The sequence below is a fragment of the Peromyscus leucopus genome, chromosome 15 (assembly GCF_004664715.2).
Source record: "Peromyscus leucopus breed LL Stock chromosome 15, UCI_PerLeu_2.1, whole genome shotgun sequence".
Lineage (NCBI taxonomy): Eukaryota > Metazoa > Chordata > Mammalia > Rodentia > Cricetidae > Peromyscus > Peromyscus leucopus.
Window position 1 is genome coordinate 17,851,719 of NC_051076.1, and position 12,063 is coordinate 17,863,781.

Consider the following 12,063-nt stretch of genomic DNA (forward strand, 5'->3'; position numbering starts at 1 on the left):
CTCCATCCTACCACTGCCCACCGTCCTGTTCCCCGAGCCATGGTGTATTGATATGAAATGGTCTCCAATGCATATGTTAAATGTAAAGCAGTAGGTATAAAGAGAACGGTGAGTGTACATAATAAATGTACTTGCTTCCTTAAATATGCATAAAATGCACATGACATCCAAGCAGTGACTGCATTGTGCCAGAGTAAGTAGGAGAGAGGATGAGAAGGGAATATTTTCCCACTGTGTCTAACAATGACCCTCCTGTCTCTTCCCCAAGGTGGTGTGATTTCAGTGTGTACCACATCGCCAAGGCACCAGTTACTGAAAAACAATTTCCCGGGAATATTTACTATTTGTTTTTTTAAAACCTGCAAAAGCTCTTCTTCAGTTTCTTCCAAGTCCCCTCAAAGCTATGTTTTCCTCACGGGCTGGGTGAAGGTTCAGCCCACCTTGGATCTCTGCACAGCAATGCTCCCCACCCTTGGCTGTGCAGGGTGGGAGCTTGGGCACACCCCGAGCACTCTCCCTGCCCACTGCATGAGGAATAGCAGCTCCCCCACAGCCCCTCCCCGTGTCTCCAGGCAAACTTAGACTTTTCATTTGCTGTCAGCACCCCTGATTCAGACCCAGCCTGGAGGCTGCTGGTAACATAAACTGCTGCCTGCTTAGGCCATGTTCTTCATCCCTCTCGATATCAGAGTCTAAGTGTATATGTCCTAAGCTGGCCTTTCCTGACTGCCCGAGAGCTTTTCAGACCCCACCTCTTCTGTCACTGTAGACTCTAGGGAAGGGTAAGGAGAAAAATGATTCAGATTATAATGTAGCTGTTTTTTTTTAAAAGATTTATTTATTTATTTTGTATATAGCATGTATGACTACAGGTCAGAAGAGGGCACCAGATCTCATTACAGATGGTTGTGAGCCACCATGTGGTTGCTGGGAATTGAACTCAGGACCTCTGGAAGAGCAGTCAGTGCTCTTAACCTCTGAGCCATCTCTCCAGCCCCCATAATGTAGCTGTTTTAAAAGTCGTGTTTGACATTCTAAGTACTTGAGCTATAGAGTGATTATGAAAGGGACCCTTGTTTTAGCTACATCCGGGTCTGCAGTTTCAGAACCTCTCACTGTGGTGTAAGAACAGAAAAGTCAACTAAGAGAAGCACAGACCGAATGTTTTGGGCTTTGAAATGGCCTGAATCTCTTATCTAGCTTTCATATCTTTTATTAGTGTTGGCAAGAGATTTTCGATGAGATGATCATCCTAGTCATGCAGGAGGATCAATCCAGTGTCTGTCAAACACCTGGAAGTGTCTGCACAGCCCTGATGGCGCTGGGTATCGGGTGAGATGAGGGTTTTCCTCCACACGAACTTCCCCCTTCCCATTCTCTAATTAGTTAGCTAATTTGTTCTGGTTTCTGTATTTGAGACAGTGTCCCTCTGTAGTTCATGCTGCTCTCCCATCTCATCCTCCTTCTCAGCCTGGGATTGCAGGTACATGCACACACATGCAGCTACCATTTAATTTTTGAACAGGCATTTGAATAATCATTCAGCTGAACTCTTAGAATGATCTGAAAAGGCTTGGGCCTTAATATGCTAGGTTAATGTTAATTCACAGAAGAAAAATTACAGTAAGCCTTCCTCACTCTAAACAAACGTTGATCATGACATCTACTTCTGGATATCAAATGGGCACCATACCCTGTCAGTAAGTTTTTGCCTGTAAATATCTGATTATTTTGTTGTTGTTACTGTTGTGCTTCTGGGTTAGTAATGACCACATGCATTTGCAGTTAAAACTGTCCCACATGTGGCTGTAACTAGAGCAGGACTGACATGAGGCTAGCACTCCGCCTCACCCTCTGTCCTCTGTCCTTCAGGCCTCCCTCAGATTTGCTGTTCCTGCCCAGTATTAGAGGCCTTTGTGCCATTTAGAGCTGGCATCTTTAGCCCCACAGGCTCTGCAGTCTCAGAGTCTACGCCCCTAAGCTGCCTCCCCTGGTGTCCCTTTTCTTCCAGTACACAGGCCCCCCAGGGCTCTGGGCCTCTCTCTTTCATAGGGATGACCTCCATCAGCCAAGTTGCTTACTCATTTCTATGGGGTTCTGTGGGATTCTGTGGGTTTGTCCTCACATCTCTGGTTTGGATAACTCGGTTCCCAGATGCCAATCTACTGCTTAAATGACATGTCACAAGCAGGGCCACCTGAGATGCTGGGCTGTCTGGACATCCCATGAAAGCCAGATGGTTCCTCATGCTTTCTTTTTCCATCTCAACTCAGCTCAAGAACAAAAGTGGACTATGGGGAAACTTATCATGACCTCAACAGAAACAGGAAAAAGTGTAATAAGACCAAGTTAGCAACAGTTTTGCAGACAATCCAATGGAACCTACTTGTCAGAATAAATAAGTGGAAAATTAGCGAGCAAATCACTTCACTCTATGCTTTTATAGAGCAGCAGCAACTGTTTCAAAGTACAATTAAACTGAACAAAAACAACTATGAGAACATAAAAATGCATCTAGAAACACCTAACCAAAGATTTTAAGGTCTTTAGGATCATATGTCAACCATCTGGTGGGAGGTTTACAGGGAGTGAACCAGGGCTTGCCGGTGACAAGCACACACCACCACCCAGCACCAAACTCCATCCAGTAGCATAAGCTCTTTACGGAAAGACACTAGGGACTTGAATGCACCATGCAATAGACCATACTAATAGACCGGGAGGCTAAATTCCATAAAAATGTAAGGTCTCCCTTTCAGCTAGTTGATCTACAGATTAAAACTGATTCTAACCAAACTTGCAAGTAGAATTTTGTTGGAAATTGATCAGATGCTTTTTAAATTTACATGGAAGAGTAACATCAAGATGAAGACACACCAAGATAACTGCAAAAGAAGGAAAGTGACTTTGCCAGAGGTTGTCAATTTTTTTTCTTTTATTTATTTTATTTTACAATACTATTCAGTTCTACATAACAGCCACAGATTCCCTTGTTCTCCCCCTTCCTGCCCCCTCCCTTCGCCCAGCCCACCCTCCTTTCCCACCACTCCAGAGCAAGGCCTCCCCGAGGACTGGGATCGACCTGATAGACTCAGTCCACGCAGGTCCAGTCCCCTCCTCCCAGACTGAGCCAAGCGTCCCTGCATAAGCTCCAGGTTTCAAACAGCCAACTCATGCAATGAGCACAGGACTTGGTCCCACTGCCTACTTGCCTCCCAAACAGATCAAGCCAATCAACTGTCTCACCTATTCAGAGGGCCTGATCCAGTTGGGGGCCCTCAGCCTTTGGTTCATAGTTCATGTGTTTCCATTCGTTCGGCTATTTGTCCCTGTGCTTTATCCAACCTTGGTTTCAACAATTCTCGCTCATATAAACCCTCCTCTTTCTCGCTAATTAGACTCCCAGCACTCCACCCGGGGCCTAGCCGTGAATGTCTGCATCCAGATTCCTCAGTACTTGGATGTGGTTTCTGGCACAACTATTAGGGTGTTTGGCCATCCCATCACCAGAGTAGGTCAGTCCCGGCTGTCTCTCGGCCACTGCCAGCAGTCTTTTGTGCGGGTATCTTTGTGGATTTCTGTGGGCCTCTTTAGCACTTTGTTTCTTCCTTTTCTCATGTGGTCTTCATTTACCATGGACTCCTATTCCTTGTTCTCCCTCTCTGTTCTTGATCCAGGTGGGATCCCCCACTCTCTTTCCCTTGACCCTCGCCATTCATTGCTCCCACTCATGTCCAGGCTATTCATGTAGATCTCATCCATTTCTCCATCATTGGGTGATCCCCGTGTCTTTCTTGAGGTCCTGTTTTCCAGGTAGCCTCACTGGTGATGTGAGTAGCTGTCCAGTCATCCTTGTTCCACATCTAGTATCCTCCTATGAGTGAGTACATACCATATTTGTCTTTTTGAGTCTGGGTTACCTCACTCAGGATGATTTTTTCTAGACCCATCCATTTGCCGGCAAACCTCATGATGTCATTGTTTTTCTCTGCTGAATAGTATTCCATTGCGTATATGTGCCACAATTTATTTATCCATTCTTCAGTTGAAGGGCATCTAGGTTGTTTCCAGGTTTTTGGCTATTACAAACAATGCTGATATAAACATAGCTGAGCAAGTGCTCTTGTGGTATGATTGAGCATTTCTTGGGTATATGCCAAGAGTGGTATAGCTGGATCTTGGGGGAGATTGATTCCCAATTTTCTAAGAAAGCGCCATATTGATTTCCAAAGTGGTTGTACAAGCTTGCATTCCCACCAGCAGTGGAGGAGAGTTCCCCAAGTTCCACATGCTCTCCAGCATAAAGTGTCCTCAGTGTTTTTGATCTTAGCCATTCTGACAGGCATAAGGTGGTATCTCAGAGTTGTTTTGATTTGCATTTCCCTGATGATTAGGGATGTTGAGCAATTCCTTAAATGACTTTCAGCCATTTGAGTTTCCTCTGTTGAGAATTCTCTGTTTAGTTCTATAGCCCATTTATTAATTGTCGTTTTGATGTCTAATTTCTTGAGTTCCTTATATATTCTGGATATCAGTCCTCTGTCAGATGTGGGGTTGGTGAAGATCTTTTCCCATTCTGTAGGCTGTCGCTTTGCCTTGTTGACCGTATCCTTTGCTCTACAAAAGCTTCTCAGTTTCAAGAGGTTCCATTGATTGATTGTTTCTCTCTGTGCCTGTGCTACTGGTGTTATATTTAGGAAGTGATCTCCTATGCCAATGCTTTCAAGACTACTTCCTACCTTCTCTTCTAGCAGGTTCAGAGTAGCTGGATTTATGTTGAGGTCCTTGATCCACTTGGACTTAAGTTTTGTGCAAGGTGACAGATATGGATCTATTTGCAGCCTTCTCCACGTTGATATCCAGTTATGCCAGCACCATTTGTTGAAGATGCTTTCTTTTTTCCATTGTACCCTTTTGGCTTCTTTGTCAAAAATTATATGTTCATAGGTGTGTGGGTTAATGTCAGGGTCTTCAATTCGATTCCATTGGTCCACATGTCGGTAATCAAAATACCAAACAATTCTTCACAGACCTGGAAAGAATAATACTCAACTTCATATGGAAAAACAAAAAACCCAGGATAGCCAAAAGAATCCTGTACAATAAAACAACCTCTGGAGGCATCACAATCCCTGACTTCAAGCTCTACTATAGAGTTACAGTAATAAAAACAGCTTGGTATTGGCATAAAAACCGACATGTAAATTCTTATACTGCTCTAATAGGTCATTTATAGAGCATCATGGCAAACTCCTGCTGCTGTAACAAATTACCATAGACTTGGTGGGTTACCAAAAAAACAAAAACAAAAACAAAACAACAACAACAACAAAAACCATATCCCTATAACTCACAGGCAGGCCAGTGTACAACCTTGGCACAGGCAACTTCACTGTGCTGTGAGCTCTCTCTTCCTAGTTCATAGAGGACATCTTTTCACAGTGTCCTCAGGGGAGAAGTAGAAGGAAGCTCCCATGGGTCTCTTTTATAAGGGCTTCAACCCTGTGTATGAGGTACCTAAGCTCACTTCTCCAGGGCCCTGCCTAGAAATACCATAACAGATGTGTAGTACTCTGTAGGAGACAGGATATATATTATTAACATATGAAGAAAGGTTATAATAATGGGGCAGAATAGAGGTTCCAGAAAGAAATCCTATGAGTGTGAGCACCTTAAGATGAGCGAGGAAGAAAGAGTTTTAAGTGAGATGAACCCACTCCACTGACACTAACATGGTTCAGGTGGATTATGGCTAAAATGTGGAGGCTGAAACTAAGTTATTTTTAAACTTAGTAGACATATAATTTATTAAATTAGGGAGGATTTATTAAAGACAAAAAGCATAAATCATCATGGAAATACATTGGTCACTAAGAGTATAACTCAGTGGTCAGGGGCATGTTTAGTTTGAGTCCTGAGGCCCAGCCCTGGAGCCACAGATCAAGAATGAAGAAGAGGCCGGGCGTTGGTGGCACACGCCTTTAATCCCAGCACTCGGGAGGCAGAGCCAGGTGGATCTCTGTGAGTTCGAGGCCAGCCTGGGCTACCAAGTGAGCTCCAGGAAAGGTGCAAAGCTACACAGAGAAACCCTGTCTCCAAAAACCAAAAAAAAAAAAAAAAAAAAAAAAAAAAGAATGAAGAAGAGACCAGTTAAGATCTGTTTATCACAAGACAAGAGTGGAAAGTCAAGCCAAGAGAAAGGGACTGCGGTGCAAATGATCCAGAAAGGATTCTGATGTAAATACAAGGAGGACTCTGAGGACACTCAGTGGGGAGGGAGGGGAGACAAGAAACAAAGGACTTATCAGCACAAGAAGCAGTATGGCCTCTCAGTCAGGGTCCAATGAGGAGGAACACACACTTTCATGGCTTGGTAACAAAAGAATTCTATTGTGAGAGACTGGTTACCAGATAGCGCAAAGTTCAGAGTAACGTGGACAAGGAAGACACTGTCCCTCAGTTGGAAGGCCTCCTCCTCGGGCAGGAGGCAGGACATCAGCGCCATATCACCCAGTGACAGCAGAGCCACCTGGGTCCTGTCTGGCAGGACCCTGAAGCAAAGAAAAGAAGGGACAGTACATTAGCTCATTTTTTATAGAAAACAATCCCATGATTTAAAACCATATTTGGTATAGGTGGTGGCGAGTTAGCTCATTTGGAGAGTGCTACTTAGGATGTAGGTGCCCTGGGCTCCATTTACAGAGCAGAAAGAAGAATCCCAAAGGTAGGTGAAGAGAAGGGAATGTACACTACCAATATGATCCAACCTGTCCTGTCCTAGCTGCTGAACCTAGGACAATGGTTCTCAGCTTAAAGACATATTTTAGATATAAAATTAATGTAAAAATTTTAAGTATAACTTGATCCCATATTTTGAAGCAATGTGTACCATTAAGAAGGCTGTGTGTCAGAACTTGTAGTTCTTCAAGGTATTTTAATGCTAGAGAAGGAAGTGTCTAAAAGTCTGGAATGGCGGCCACTGTGCTTCTTTGAGGGGAAAGGACAGTGGGGCTAAGAGGACTTGGAGCCAGGAGAGTGAATCGAGGGCTCTGTGGGTGGCCCTTGGCTTGTGAACATCTGTCATCTAAACATTGAGACAAGATGTTTAGGAACAGCTGCACTGAGTGCTGATGTGAGTCACATTAACACCACTTTCAGTCTCAGGCACTTTTAACATTTCTTCTTTTAATCAAATTTAATTATTTTTATTTCCCTGCATTTCATTGAGAAGTAATCTGTATTTGACATTTGTTTTATACAAATTGCTTTAGATGTGATAAGACTAAACTTGGACAAAATGTACATCTGAATCTAAGCTTTATTAACTGAGAAGACTGAATCGAATTTTCTCCCAGTCCAGTAAAACCTCATTCAAGAAAAATCACTCCATTTTCTTCACGTCTGGCTCTGATTTGCATCATGGCCTCCAGCATGAAGGTACAATATGGCAAATGAAACTAGCTTTCAGAGTCCCTGATTAAGATCCACCTAAGCACACGGCTCAGGCTTTAAGTACACCTACAACAAGCTTGGTAAAACTGAACTCATCTCAAGATTCAGCACTTCATGTGTTTTCCTAATTCTTGACCTCTGTTTTGGAAAAAGCCATATTGTTTTCAGTATATTTGCCATCCGATCCCTCTTTCACTCTATGTAGGGTAAACTGTGTCTGAGTTTGCAACATAATGTGTCTGCTAACCAACATTTGCAGAATGTGTCAAGAAAACCAATTTTTAATGCAAAACCACGTATGTTTACACAAAAGTATAGGAAGTAAGATATCTTGCAAAGTAGAGGTCCTAGAAAACTAAGCATAGAGATGGTACATGGAAAATGCCACCAATAAGAGATATATAACCCAAAGACAGGACATTTCAAATTTACTAGGTACTAGGAACTTCAAGCCCTTTATGGAATCCTTTTGTCAGGATACATCATGGAGCCTAATGACCCGTGTGTCCATCCCCAGGGCTCCTTTATCTTATCTGAATTCATCTTCACATCAGTGAATACAAACTGGGCATTTTCTGTGTTTTCATGCTGGCTAATCCAGGACCTTGTCCATGCTGAGCATGTGCTCTGCCACTAAGCTGCATCTCCAGGTCAGTCCACACTGGTGTTTAATGTGCTGTGTTGAAGAGAAATCTTTTCCTTCCTATAGGACAGCAAATGTTGATGACCTCTCCCTCTCTCTGTCTCACAGAGGAATAAACCAGGGCCTTTTGAATGCCAAGGACACACTGCACCACTGAACTACACCTCTAGCCCCAATGCTTTGATTTCTGTGTTACAAAGGGAGCAATACCTGGAGCAGAGGTTATTTACATATTTATGGCTGTTATTCAGTTGGGTGAAATGTGAAAACTTAAAAGAATTTAGGAAACATTTTTCAATACAAACACTAAAAACAAAAACTATCTTAGCCTTCCTATTCTATCTCCAACAAATTGTGAGTCTCAGCAGACAATTTCTATCTAGTTCATTACAATATCTCTATAAAAATTTGTTACATTTTCTTTACTTATTGTGGGTGTGTGGTGTGTGTGCATGCGTGTCTTCTTCAGTTATTGCCCACCTTATTTTTTGAGACAGGGCCTTACCCTGCACCCTGAAGTCACTGATTAGACTAGACTGATCAGGCAATGGCTCGAGGGATCCCCCTGTCTCTGCCTCCCCAGGCTGGGATTATAGGTGCCCATCACCAAGAGAGTTTTTTTTTTTTTTCTTTAAATGTGGATTTTGGGAATGGAACTCGGGTCTTCATGCCTGTGCAGCAAGAACTCCACCAACTGTGACATCACCTCAGGCCACTCCTCAGACAGAACTGAAAGATCACGTCATAATTTTAATACTTGCAGGTTGACAATGGTGGGCAGTGTTGATGCACGCTGTAATTCCAGCAGTCTGGAGGCTGTGGCAGGAAGACCTCAAGGTTAAGGCCAATGTCAGTAACAGAACATTCCAGGCCAGACACGGGTGCATAACAAGACTTTGTCTCTGAATGAAAAAAGAAGACTGAAAAATGAAAGTGTACAAAGGACATTGGCTGTCTGGGTAAGCCATTCTGTTTTCTCTTTCTCTGACAAAGCAGATAGGGACTGGGAGTCACATACTTCAAAAACTTTAATTTAATGGTTGTGAGGAGGGATTGTACCCCTGAATGAATGTCATGAGCACAGCCATGTCAAGGACCCCAGTGCCTAAGACCCAAGGGCATGCAAGGCCTTCCCTGACCCAGTTATGTGCTGACATGTCAACCCCTGCATCCTCCTCCCGGGTGGCTGATGCTGAGACTGCTCCTCTAGAGAGACTCCTGTTAAGATCAGGCAGCTTGTCTTCTTGTTCAGCTGTCTACAGTGAGCACAGAGTCTCCAGGCTGCTGGTGTGTCGCTGTCTAGACACTCAGGCGTCCCAAACCCAGGTTCTCTGCACATGTGTCTGTCATTTCTTCATTCTGTGTCACCGGGTGTCAGTCACAAAGCCATGTAAGCTGCAGCCAACAGTGGCAGTCGTTTCCATAGCAGCTAGGATTCCTGCGGAGCTAGCTAAACGATCGTTTCTCTTCTCTGTCACTCTACAGAATTATAAAAATCAACAGACACTTAGAGTTGTTCCGTGGATCAAAATTGTAAGCACTCCAAATGTCTCTGCTAGGCCCTCTTGTACTTGTTAACTTAGAAATCTTAACTAACACATAAGGGTGAAGGAGATGTGGTGCACAAAAGTACTTGATAAAGGACCAAGTAAGCAAATCCTTGTAGAACTCCTTTATTTGGTGCTAGAAGAAGCTTTTTTATTGTTTCTATTTTCAAGATAGGATTTCACTGTGTAACAGCCTTGGCTGTCCTGGAACTCACTCTGTAGACCAGGCTGGTCTCAAACATTACCTGCCTCTGTCTCCCAAGTGCTGGGATTAAAGGCATGCTCCACCACCATCATGGCTGGATAATTCTTTTTTTTTTTTTTTTTTTTTTTTGGTTTTTCGAGACAGGGTTTCTCTGTGTAGCTTTGCGTCTTTCCTGGGACTCACTTGGTAGCCCAGGCTGGCCTCGAACTCACAGAGATCCGCCTGGCTCTGCCTCCCGAGTGCTGGGATTAAAGGCGTGCGCCACCACCGCCCGGCTCTGGATAATTCTTGTAAATAGAGATCTCTGCAATGGCCCTGCTTCCAGTAGGTTGAGGCTAAAGGATTTGCAGAATGGTTTGCCTAGAAAGAAAATACCAGTGCTGCCCAGGAGGTGGCGCTCAGAAGTCAGGGAGGTCCTGGAAGGATGGAGGGTTGGAGCCCTGGGGAAAGATCCACCCAGCATCAGGATTTCCTGCCCACAACCACACCCTAACCCCTTCCGGCATGGTAAAAGTTTCTCGCACACTTGAGCTATGGTTTGAACATGGACACTGAGACACCAAAGTCCCCTCTATTTCCCTCAGGCAGACATTAAGAAAACCACTGGTTTGTGTCTCCACATTTTTCAGGAGAGCAGCATGCGGTGTGTTCTCAGCTTTCCCAGCACAGGGCGTCCACAGGTCGTTAACATGCTGGGCCTGTTCCTCTGCGGTGATGAGAGCCCACCCCAGGATGGGGAGGAGAAGTCCTGCGATCTGGTGTCAGAAAGGACTAAAAGTCTTTGGGTTTTGTCAGCTGTAGGGAGGCTGACCACGGCCTGGTTCTGAGCTGTTGCCAGACAGTGAGTGCGAGTCTGCGTTTGTGCTCCTGAAAGAGCTTGTGAGGCCCAGCAGAGCACAGCAGGGCCTGGGTTGTGTGTGGGAAACACAGGGCTGCTCCTCTCAGCATTCCTGTCTTAGATCTGCCCTGCTAGGGCTGTGCAGAGTTGCCTGGTCTGGTGTCCAGGGGCTGTGGAATTATTCATGTTTGGTTTTAAAAGCACCTTCAGGAGCTTGGGGTTCAGATTGTCGTCAGTTCTCGGCACCTGTGTGTTACAAACAAGAGGAATTTGCAGTTCTTTTAACTTCATTGCCTACAGTGCTTAGGATCTGGGGACACGCTGTACTCAGACAGAGGCCCCCAATCTACATTCCTATTCAGGAGGGGAAGGACCCCAGACAGCCTTCCCTGCTGCCCATCTGTTCCTCATCATCTGGGGATGGGGAGTCTCTTAGAACTGCTCACACTGTCCACAGCCTCATCTTCCTCTAGCTCTAGCCATAACACCATTCTTTAAACAGAAATGTACATTGTATATATAACCTACTATGTTAATAAAATTTCTGTTTCTTGATAACTAAAGTGTGGCACTTTTATTCATGTGCTTAGTGGGACATTAGAGATCTTACTATTTTCCTACATTGTTTACTACTTAAATAAAGCTGAGTTGGTAACACATTATTAATGAGTTGAAGTAGAAATCTTGCTTTTCCTGGACTAAAGTCTTTATAAAATGAACTCACTAAAATCTATACATAGACACTTTCAAAATTGGGGTTTTTTCCTTGTTTTTTTGTTGTTTGTTTGTTTTTGGTTTTTCAATACAGGGTTTGTCTATTTAGCCTTGGCTGTCCTGAACTGGCTCAGTTGACGAGGCTGTCCTCGAACTGAAAGATCCAACTACCCCCTCCACCCAAGTGCTGGGATTAAAGGCATGTATCACCACTGCCCATCTTCCAATCTACTTTATTTCATATTTTAATGTCTTCTATGCAACAAATAGTTTTTCAATTAAAGAATACCTATTTATCATTTCATCTCTCATTGTGTTTTATTGCCATAGAAATTAACACTTCCCAAGTTTGCAAAATTTTATATTTCAGTCTTCTTTATAAATATGGAAGTTTCTTATTTCAGATATCGGTGTACTTTCCATTTTCCATTTATACTAACATTCAAAAGACCATCTAGGGTTGGGATTAGTTTCAGTCCCACTGCAGATACTATAGTCTATGACTACTCAAATCCCATCAGTAAAATGCAGCATTACTTGCATACAATGTATACCTACCCATTCTTTCTCAGAAGTAAGTGCTAGATGATACCCATTCCCTCTCACAGTGTACACATGTGTGTGAATAGTCCATACTGCTACATAACAGTTGTTATGCTGCAAC